Source organism: Bolinopsis microptera, chromosome 10 (genome assembly GCF_026151205.1).
Source record: "Bolinopsis microptera isolate Bmic1 chromosome 10, MBARI_Bmic_1.0, whole genome shotgun sequence".
NCBI lineage: Eukaryota > Metazoa > Ctenophora > Tentaculata > Lobata > Bolinopsidae > Bolinopsis > Bolinopsis microptera.
Window position 1 is genome coordinate 1,362,554 of NC_087081.1, and position 12,306 is coordinate 1,374,859.

Consider the following 12,306-nt stretch of genomic DNA (forward strand, 5'->3'; position numbering starts at 1 on the left):
CAGCGTTCAAAGAAAAGCGCCAGAAGAGACCATTCGTGTCTAATGGGCCAAACTATTTGGTCTCAATGGATGGGCATGATAAGCTGGCAGGCTACCAGTGCTCAACGTACGACCTCCATATATATGGGTGAGTAACAAAACTGAAAATTTCAGTTTGTAACATTGATTTTGCACAAATGTATGTAGTGGCACAATCAGGTTGCTTGAAATTTTTGCAATTTGTTTGCAAAAACATATTATCGTGTATTGAGTAATGCGACTAAATACTGAAATGACGATTTGGATTTGAACAAGCTTAGTACTTAGTAGTCAGTAAATATTTACTATTTAGTGCCCCTTTAGGTATTTAATAGCATCCGTCTATAGTTTATACTGTATTCTTGTATTGTATTCATATTATGATAATATTTAACTCAGGGCCCTTGACACGTTTAGCCGGAAAGTGCTCTTTATGTGGATCGGACAAACCAATAAAGACCCCAAAGTTATTGGGAAAGTGTACTTGGACTATTTGGATGGAAGCAGAATGCTGCCTCGCCGCATAAGACTTGATAAAGGCACAGAGACTGGATACTTAGCTGCTATTCATGTGAGATTAAATATATATCATAAATAGATCAAATCTGAAACCGAAATTTGCACGCATTTAATAAATTAAAAAAAAGAAAATAAAAAAGAAAGGTTTATTGATAAAACAAAATATGGAGCACTCTGTGCTTCCAATAGCCTTTCAGACTCGCGCTAAGTTTGTTAGGGACTGATTTAGGATATCGTAGATATTGCTATGCCATGCCATTAGTTTGGATATGCAGTGTTGTGATTGTTAAAATCAATTACGGTTTGTGCTGATAGGAAAGTAGTGATAGTGGGGAATGTGGCAGTGTAAATATGGACCTGGAATTTAGGATGTGTGGCTTATCCATTAATATTAGTTGCCGCTAGTCTGTGCTCAGTTTGTTCTGGTTTTTTTTTGTGTGCAAATTTATATATCATGTATATATCATAGTTTATTTTTGTAATATCATTTAATATATAATAGTACTTAGTAATAACCATATGACTAATAACTGATTTACTAATAAACTAATTAACTAATTCACTAAACTAATATGACCGTTGTGTCCAGTAACTTTCAGACACGTTGTGACCTTCTTAGACCTGGAATATTATGTAATAAGAAACTGGGCCACGTGTCATCGTCATTTTAACTCTGCAGGTTCAAGAGCATGCGTTTTGTAGCCGCTTTAAAAAGGTTAATGGAAAAAAGTGTGGGTAGGGTGCTTACATTTGCATTTACAGCATAAATTGAGAGTAGAGGTCCTTTGAAGAACATCGCAGATCTGAAATGTGTGGTGTTGTACTCGGCTAACCAGGAAGCTGCAGTCACGTGATCTGAGTGCATTTTCTGGGATAGTCATACAGATTTGTTGAGGGACTGAGCTACGGAAATGTTTGATTCGGTGCATGAGAATTAGTGTGTTTTTTACAATAACACTGTGCACCGTGAGTATACCATTGTTATTGAAAAATTGTTTTGTGTGTTCTGGCAGTCGACCGTCTTTGTAAAAGTAATTAATGTGACCTGGCATTACTGCCCTGATACCCTGTTTTTGTCGTGAGAAGAGTGATTCAATGTGATTTTTTGCTGCAAACCCCCATACAATTGAACAGAAGTTTAAATGCAATTGAACAAAACTTTGATATATCTGTAGCCTTATTTGAATCGATAGGTGACGTTTTATTTTATACATAATTCCTACATACCGCATCATTTTTTATCTAACAGCTGCTATATGCTTAGACCATGTTAGTTTATCATTCATTATAACGCCAAGGAACCGTGCTTCCCTTTTACGTTCTAATTGTGTGTCTGCAATATGAATATTTGGAGTATTATCAGTATTTCTAACACCGAAAAGCATATAGCAGGTCTTTTTTAGATTAAGTGCAAGTCCATTACAGTCAACCCAGCGTACAAACTCGTGGGAGAATTGGTTGCATTTTTGTATAACATCGTGTGCATTTTTGCCTTTTATTATGATATTCGCATCATCAGCGTAGAGTATAAACTTTATCATACTGTTGATATTTGGCATATATATATTATATAATAAATATTTCTTTATTGGTAGGTATTGGTCACACTCACAATTTTCTTAAACGAAAGAAAAGTCAAATATAAAACCAGTAAATATGTTTACGGTAAATAAAAATATTATAGAGCTTTTATCGGTAGAACAAACGTGTATTTTAATTATGTTCATTGGTAGAAGTTCCGAGTTTTTAAAATGTGTTTAGACCATGTAAAACTCCAATTAATAAGATAACTGTCAGATATATAGATATACGTGTAATTTGGCAGTTCAATAATACAATAAATTCAATAATAGTTAAAACTGAAGTTCCATTAACGAGTTTTGTGGTACCTATATCATTTATCGCAGCACGGCTGAAACCATACTGACTTTCGAAAAGTGAACAATTTGAGTCTACAAATTCTAGAACTCTAATATGCTAGATTTATACTGTATGAGATTCGCCCAATAAGAGCTTTCAATAGTATGCTGATTTTTTCATCATGTGATCTACAATTCAAAATTGTAACGCCCACGTTTCTCTGTAATTGTGCAGAGAAATTTATTGTAAATTTTTGAACCGCACTGAAACCTAATTGACGATTTTTTCAAATAGCTTATTTTATGTATTATTGCGTGCTATTGATCGTGTTGCTGTAAAGTCTAGATGGAGGTGATGTCAAAGTTGCTTGGAGTGTGGCCACTCCCTGGATTGTGCCTTATTCTAAGATAATGTTTTCACTCTGCCTTTACATCGATTTCTCAAGAATACATAGTATGTATTACATACTTCCGAGATAGTTATTCTCGATCTCTTCCCTAGCTCAAATGTCCTCGTATTTAGTTACATAAATACTAATATTATAACCAACTCAGTAATGATCTACTAACTTATAGAATATACTTGAATAAGAAATATAATATGTATCACATAGAAACCTTCTTAAAATATGATGATATATAGTATGGCCCGATTGTGTATTCTGTGTAGATTGATTTGTAAAACGTTTTAAATTTTAAAAAGTAACAAGAATGTGTGCGGTTTGTCACCTGAACCTTTCCCGACGGTGCACTTTAGGGCAGTGCAATTTTGGCCTGATACAGTAGATATGAGACAGGAATGGTACAATATTTTTTCAGATGTTTCTCATGGAGCGACATGGCATTTCCCAAGAAGACGTAGAAAGTGTCCTTCTTGGTCCTTCTACTGACAACAAAATAGAGAGGTTGTGGAGAGACGTGCGTGAGAAAGTGGGCGACCCCTACAAATTGATTCTAAATCGACTATCAGACGATGGGCTGTACGATCCAACGTGTCAAGACGATAGGGAAATTCTGGCTGGTGTGTTTGTTCCTGTTATCGAGAAAGACTTGAACAAATTCGTACGTTATCACAACACAAGCAGGTAGGCACATGTATAATGTATATTATTGTATATTTATACAATATAATACATAAACATTTTCTTGAATTAATTCCGAACTTATTTGCCATATGGACCCTGGCAGTTAGTTGGCTAGTTGGAAAAAAATCGGCCCTCCGAGAGGGTGGACCTGGGTTAAAGATACTGTTAAGGGGACAGGGGGGGGGTCTTCGTGAAATTCTTCTCAAATTCGACTTTTTAGTTGTTTCTGATAGATGGGAGTGATATCTATCGAAGCTTTTGTTCCTGTGGAAAAATATCGTTCCTAGCCGAAATTATTGCCGGTCAAAGGTCAGCTCGTGTGTGTAATTGTATTGCGCGAGCGATTTTTGATTGCGTGCCCTGAAAATCGAGTCTAAAAATCTATCTCCTCTGACATTTTTTGAGCACTCAGCCTGAAACTTTCAGGATATGTTCAAGGGATCATTTAGGAAATTCTGGTCGATCAGAATTTTAAGATAGGCCTCAGAAAAGTTTTTATTCGATTTTGAAAATTTTGGACCTGGAAAAATAGTCAGAAAACGAGTGTTCAAGTAAAAATGTGGGCGCAGCGCTCCCGCTGGGGACTTATCCCAGTGTTTTCTACAGTATGTGTGTATAATATACATGTATTGTGTATAGCAGTATAAGTGTATGCTCTTGTCCCGAGTATATTAGCCTTGATCCCGCATATTTGGGGCTGGTAGAGGGAGCTACTACTGAGGTGGAGTGTCCCGCACTCCATGAACCATCAGCACAGGCTCGCGTCGATGGGACCCCGAAGGAATCAGAGGGATTCCCTCTGGGCTTGCACGGAGAGGAGGAAAAGGGCCTGCTCTTTGCTCTTTGCTCATGAGACCCACCCAACTAGGTACATGCGTATATATTTGCTAACATTAATTTTCTCTGTCTCTGTCTCTGTCTCTGTCTCTGTCTCTGTCTCTGTCTCTGTCTCTGTCTCTGTCTCTGTCTCTGTCTCTGTCTCTGTCTCTGTCTCTGTCTCTGTCTCTGTCTCTGTCTCTGTCTCTGTCTCTGTCTCTGTCTCTGTCTCTGTCTCTGTCTCTGGCTCTCTGTCTCTCTCTCTCTCTGGCTCTCTCTCTCTCTCTCTCTCTCTCTCTCTCTCTCTCTCTCTCTCTCTCTCTCTCTCTCTCTCTCTCTCTCTCTCTCTCTCTCTCTCTCTCTCTCTCTCTCTCTCTCTCTCTCTCTCTCTCTCTCTCTCTCTCTCTCTCTCTCTCTCTCTCTCTCTCTCTCTCTCTCTCTCTCTCTCTCTCTCTCTCTCTCTCTCTCTCCTCTCTCTCTCTCTCTCTCTCTCTCTCTCTCTCTCTCTCTCTCTCTCTCTCTCTCTGTCTCTCTGTCTCTCTCTCTGTCTCTCTCTCTCTCTCTCTCTCTCTCTCTCTCTCTCTCTCTCTCTCTCTCTCTCTCTCTCTCTCTCTCTCTCTCTCTCTCTCTCTCTCTCTCTCTCTATCTCTTTCTCTCTCTCTCTCTCTCTCTCTCTCTCTCTCTCTCTCTCTCTCTCTCTCTCTCTCTCACTCACTCTCTCTCTATATATATATATAATATATATAATACATATTTGGAGGAATGAATGTGAGGGAAGAGAGATCTTAACTCAAACCCTTTGGACTAGTTTCGGTCATAGATCATAATCCCGACGGCATAACCATGTCACAACCATGTCATAACCATGTCATAAACATGTCACAACCATGTCACAACCATGTCATAACCATGTCATAACCATGTCATGACCATGTCATAACCATGTCATGACCATGTCATAACCATGTCAGTCAGACAATTCTCTATTTGTTTTTGATACTTACATCTGTTGATACTTACATCTGTGTCTCGGGCTCTGCCCTCGACTATAATAATCCCGTAAACATCACTTGCTCGACTTTAAAGTCGTTATACACATTACACAGATGCTTGTTTGCGCCCAAAAGGAGCAGATTTACAACCCTTGCGATTTTGTGACTATGTAATAGTTATACTAGCATTACAACGTCAACAATCTCATTTATGGTAGATATCCAATACTGCCAGATCCAGCCCCATGTAGAGTAAACCAAACCGAAAGATCATAATTGCCGCAAACGTAGTCAAACTCTCACCTTAAAGAAACTGGTTAAAGTTTCCTTGTTTCCTCCATAATAGTTTACAATGTACTGTATATTGAATGTTGGTTGTTGAATGTTGATACACATTCCGTTTCAGGATTAAGTCTCAATCTAACGTACTGCTACCGACCGGAGCAATACCTGAACATATGTATGAGTGCCCTGAAGATTACGCTCCTGGGATAGAAGCAGAGGTGGGTTCCTGGTTTGAGATTCAGCTTAGTTTGAGAAGTAACATTACAGTTATAGTGCACATAATATATATATCATAGAGGGGACTTTAACGGAAATATGGTTTTAATATTATCTTTTTTCGCAGGAGTGTGGCATCCATTTAAGCCAGGAGGATATTGACTTGGCGACCGCACATTCGGAACTTGAAGACGCCAGCTCGTATCTTACGTTTCAATCCGAGGTTGTTGAGGCATCATTGATTCAGCATTACAAAGAGGTAACCATGCGATAATCGTTTAATCCACATTTAGCCGATTTCTATTAATAACTTGACATATATTTTCGAGTTAATAATTGCTGATTGTTGCGTCTGTGGGCCAGGTCAATTATAAAAAATATAGTTTCAATATAATTACGTATGGTTAATATTTTCAGGATCTTAAGATAGCAGATTTAAGACGCCATTATACCCTGGTGCGAAGCGACGTCAGAAGTCGAAGACAGTAGTAGCACTTCGCAGACAGTGTTTTTAAAAAACATTTTGAGAAGCCAGTTTTGTAATGATTTTTACTCAATTTTGACACCGAGCTACTCAAATGTAGCACCACAATAAAGAGCAAGCGGCTGTGTAACTATTTAACTATTTTAATTATTCGTTTTAATTTAAGTCATTATGGTACTCTCCGTTCAAATCACCGATCAAAATTGTGGTTTGTTTATCTTGACCAAAACTCATTTAAATCTGCTATTAATTAATTTAAAATTGATACTCCTAAAAAATCAATCCACTGTTAATGCAAACTAAATTCCTTTGGCAGGGTTTGATTTTGAAATATATGTGTAATGTTTAATTGTTGTGCTTTTTGACAGATGGCATGGAGGGCCGAGATTCATAATTGGTACAATTTGGGAGCATCGCGGCTCTAGGCAGCTCTGTTGAAAGGATAAGTGAAACGATACAAATTTGGATTAAAACTAGATCAAAACCGACATTTCGGCAGGTATTGGCCTTTAACAGAGATATAATGAGACCTGAAGTGAGGTCCCAGTGTCCCAGCCTCATGACCTGCTGCCAATCTGGCCCTGTCAAGCCTAACCGTTTAGCTCTGCACGTTTTAGCAGATATGTTTGTGTTGTATCTAATTACCCTATTTTATTTAACACTGGGACCTCACTTCAGGTCTCATTATACCTCTGTTAAAGGCCAATGCCTGCCGAAACGTCGGTTTTGATCTAGTTTTAATCCAAATTTGTATCGTTTCACTTATCCTTTCAACAGAGTTGCCTAGAGCCGCGATTGTACCAATTATGTACTTTTTGACAAAACCCTTGAAGATGGGTCATCATAGTCTGCAGCGCACCCAAAATGCACGGAGAAGTGTGTATGTTTTGATATTATTTTAAATACTATTTATGATTTATTTTAACCTAATAATGAAGGTGTTGTTAATTTTAATCTAAGTTTAAAGGTGCTGCTATATTAATAAGTCAAATTGGTCAAATTAAATAAAATTTAGGCTCTAAAACAGTTACCAATTACAATCCGTATAAATAGCGTTGCGCCGATGTACTCGGGTAGTGAATGAACGATAACGCTCATGAAATCTACTGGGATCATACTATAGAGTATGGCTGGTGGTAACTAGTGTTATAGTTATCTCCCGATTTACCGTGCTTGTCGGGGAAAGGGAGATGCATGCATGGTCTAATGTGAGTTTTAAAGTGTATTTAACAAAAAAAGTAAAACGTGGCATGCGGTGAAAGAACACTGCGTATGATAAATCGGGAGGCACGGTAAATTAAGAGCGGAGATGACTCGTGACTGCAACATATAAGGAATTTGACATTTATAAATGTAATTTGCACTATAGGTTGGACTGCACGGGACCCCTCAGTTTCAATTCCTTGTTTAACAGACCGTTCAGCAAGGACATTCACTGAGTTTATCGGGTTAATAAGCACTTTCCAAAATCTATAGTGCAAAATCTATTTATAGCCATATTCCCTCGTGTTATTTGGCAATTTCTGATGCAGAATATGTAAAAGCGGTCAATATGGAACGCGCATACGTTTTAAAATCAATAACGTGGCGCAGCACGTACGTACATATAGGTGAGCCATCTCGGCCACGCGCAAAACAAAATCATTTTCATTTTCAAATTTGAAAATGGTTTTTTTTTGCGCGTGGCCGAGATGGCTCACCTATATAAACGTACGTGCAAATCGTTTTCAAAATCAAAACCGTTTTCAAAATCAAAAACGTTTTCAAAATCAAAATAGATACCGTTTTCAAAATCAAAATCAATATCGTTTTCAAAATCAAAATCAATATTGTTTTTAAAATCAAAACCAATATCGTTTTTAAAATCAAAATCGATATCGTTTTCAAAGTCAAAATCAATATCGTTTTCAAAATGAAAATCAAAATTGAAATCAAAATCAAAATCAAAATCGAAATCAAAACCGTTTTCAAAATGAGAATTGTTTTTAATTTCAATATGAAAATCGTTTTTTATTTAAATTTTAAAATAATTTTAGAAATCAAATTCAAAATCGTTTTTATTTTGTGATTAATTGTATAATTAATTTTTAAATTAAAAATTTTCAGTGAAAATTTAGGTGAGCCATCTCGGCCGCCATAGATTTCGTAATCTCTTGAAGAGGATCAGCAAGCTTTGGAATGTTACACTGCTGGAGTTATGAGCTGATTTAATTAAACTACTAAACATATTCCGGTATATTTTTTAATACTTTCAACACAACTATATAACAAATGATTTGAAAGTTTATTGATAGAAAGTATTGTGAGCAAATACAAAATACGAAGACTGGGACGCCGAGAAATTTTGACATATTTTCCAAAAAAGAAAGTGCTTGGAAGTAAAGATTTAATTTTGTATCCATGAACTTTTGAAACTGAGAAATTTCAAAATTTCTCCTTGACCCCTTCAGTGCAGTTGTCAGTTGTGGAATTAAGTAGAAGCTGCTCAACGTGTAGGTACATGAGTCCCATTCAGTTGAAGCAGCTCAACGTGTAGGTACAGTCCCATTCAGTTGTTTATGCTGAAGCGAACTTAGGAAGAACTAAAATATCGTAGCGTAGATCGTAGGAACCAAGCTCAATGGAATATTGTTTAAATTTGTTTGAAAATTATGAAATACAGGGTGCCCTCGCGTATCTGACAGTACCAGACAATACTAAGCGTGGAGAGATTTACTTTAGACATCTGCAGGGAAGTTAATCTACTCGGTGAAATTTTCCAAGGAAGTGGATCAGCTAAAAAAGTTGGTAGGCTCTAAAGGATGACATTGCACAACTTTGTGGTGATACCAGAGTCACCTTCGCCTTGAGGAAGCATCCAGCAACACTGTCATCAGGAACCGTGACCTTAGTGAAAGCTCTTCAATTCATCAAGAGAGGACTCGTTAGGACCAAAAACGCATAGATGTGAGGCCAAAGGGTGTTTGACATGTCCTTTGTTATTTGATCCTACAGATGTTATCATTGTTAATGGGCAGATAGTTAATTTTGATTTTTGGCTTAATTGTAATTAATATAGGGGTATTTTTATTTAGCTCAATGTCAGGTTTGTGTAGCGGGGAACAGTATTCTGAAAGAGGACTCATACTTTGGCCAGACAATAATTACACCCATGCACATACGGATGAATGGCCATAGGGATAAATTGATTATTGATGAGAGGCTTAAAATTGAGCAGTCGGCTCTTTCTATGCGCTGTTTATAAAAAAATAAGAATGACTTTAACATAAGGATTTTTAAATTAGAGATTGTGAGGAAAGTGGCCCCCTAAGATTTAAATAGAGAGGAGGAAAATTGAGTTTTTAATTTTTAACCAAAGTTTTAGGGTTAAATAGAATTGTTGTAACTAGATAATTATTTGTTCCTAGACCCGGGTAGTTCTAGAAACTGCGTCCAGCTCTTTCATTGCCCCTTTTTAATGACATCCACCTTTGATTTTATTTCGGTGGTATTTCGGTAAGTTACCACAAGTAGTGTCCACATTTCTATACCAACCTTCGGCCGGTTTGGATGGGTGCCAGCAATTGGGACCCGCTGCTTTAGCTTATAGCTTTATAAGTCATCATATCAAAGTCATTATTGTAACGTTATATTAGAACCAGACAGAAACAAAGTGTGAAGAGCCTGATGAACGGAACCCTTATAATATAACGTTCATAAACCATTTAGCAATACAATTACACAGCTCAAGCTCACGTATTGCTGCCTTTATATTTGTTACGTCTTATCGCTGCCTTCTTTGTCCGCAATATTTTCGTGAGCTCAAGAGCAGTGCATTGCAAAACCAAATAAATAAGTCCGGAAAAGCGCTGATAATTGCTTATTTTTTATATCAAACTCCCCAGTCCCTGGTAACAAAAAAGGCAACAAAACATAATCTTGAGCAATGTATTGCGAAATGATTATGAAATTTAGAAAAGCACGTATAATGGCGTCCCAAATCCTGGTACTGGATAGTGCCAGGATCCAATCGTTACCAGACTATACTTTTAATCGATTCTACAGTCAAAAATATGCTAAGAGAAGTATATTTAAAGTATCTAGCGTAATTTAACAGCCCTCTATTATCATTATCAGAGATCTCAATTCCACTCATTTTAAAGTTCAAATGTATTTTAAGCAGTCTAATATTACGTATCTTACACAGTGTGTGGCACACACAGTGAAGGAGTGAAGGTCTGGCCGAATGCGAACTTTAAAGAAAAGTAAGTTATCAAATTATAATTAACAATAATTTAATAATTAAGACATTCACTATAAACATAATATATGTCAGAACACAAATAATATTAATAAGCAAGGTATAATATACCGTATATTGTAGTCCTAGTTTCATCTAGGAGTGTTCATACCGACGCGATAAGTTGTTGCACATTAGCACGTGCACATTAGCACGTGCACATTAGCACGTGCACATAAGCACGTGTCCTAGTAAGTGAATTATCATCTTGCACGTCAGTTGTTGTAATGTTGTACGTGCCATAGTATTATCAACTTGCACGTCAATGTGAACCAATGGTTGAGTGAGAGTCTGCTTACATGTTGTTGGGTACAAAAGAATTGTGCATTATTCCAGACTGAATCTAATGCGCGAGATTTCTTGGGATATTGGATCACTGATCGGCGATCTGTCAACTTTTTCCTTCTGGCATTGAAAATACCGGGCACCGAATCTTCGACTAAAAAAATATACCTGATTTTTTGGCTCTCTCTTTCGATTCACTGAATTAATACAGCTTTAAAAAATCGTGAACATGTTTACGATTAAATTTTTCTCACTGTATCAATAATACTAATCGATATTATAATTGCATTTTGTTGTCCCGCAAGTTTCTGGGATCAACTATATATTCCGTTGTTGAATGCATTTACTCATAACATTAACATAATTACACTGATAATTACAATAACATAAACCCGCCACGCAAAGGGTTTATATAACAGATCATCCCGCGCTAGCGGGATGATCTGATAAACACATACGAGTGCGCGCAGCGCACGAGTTTCGTGTTAATATGTAATCCCGAAGCGCCAGCTGAGGGATTACATTTATTTAGCCCTGAGCGTGAAGTGTTTATGGATTATAATTATCTCCGGCGATTTCGACAAGGGATTTATACTTTAGAAGAGAGATTGGAAAGCAGTTCATCAATCTGAATGTCAAACCGATCTGTCATAGTGGAGCAATAGCTTGAACGTTAGCAGGAACAAGAGCTGGAAGGAGAGCAAGCAAAACAATACTATTTTTAGGGCACGGACAAGGGTAGCTGGCTAGTCGCCAACTTCTTACGCCACGCGTTGGAGAAATTCTAAGAATTAGCTGCTTTGGCAACGTTCCCAGGAATTTGCGTGTAAAAGAAGTGGACGGTTACGATGTTTCATATCACGTGGTGCGCTTTCGTGTCACGTGGTATAGACTCGGCGTATGCTATTGGTGGCACGTGGTACGCACGTGACGCGCCCACGTGATCGCGCGTCTAACTGTTCTACTATTATCGAGTTCTAATCAGCAGTATCATCGATTATTGTAAGTCTGAGAATTGAATGATAAACATCAGTTACGACTAAAAAGCGGGCCGGGTTTATACAAATTTCCAGGGCGGGATGATATCACCTTGAGATGTTTATCTAACAGCGGGCCGGGCTGAGTGATAATATGATCCCGCGTCGAAATCCCGGAGATATTTATAACATGATTACGCTGCACAATTATTAACAATTTTTTTGAGGAGCTGCAGTTGAGTCATGTTCGGGTTCCGATTTTAAGAACTATTCTTTATCAGATATTTATTTCACTGCCTTGGTTTTTGACGGCTTTAAATATTTAGGCTTAATATTTTGCCATGTGGAGGCAGCATGGAGATTCAGAGAAGCTGCAACATTGCGCACTCAAAAGTTGGATGCCGACCGGAGGTCGGGAAAAAAAGTCCGGGTCTTAATCCCGGTCCCGGCTTAACCCTGGTTCCGGCACTTTTCTCCAGTCCAACAAGTGA

At 37.7% G+C, this 12,306-nt stretch overlaps 1 long non-coding RNA gene across 1 annotated transcript; it reads left to right on the top strand.

The window, feature by feature from the left end:
• Positions 1–520: 520 nt before the first annotated feature.
• On the top strand, positions 521–5,781 carry LOC134821721 (uncharacterized). Its single transcript, XR_010161038.1, has 3 exons — positions 521–589; positions 3,216–3,481; positions 5,696–5,781. It is a non-coding gene; the product is annotated as an uncharacterized LOC134821721 (long non-coding RNA).
• Positions 5,782–12,306: the final 6,525 nt, after the last annotated feature.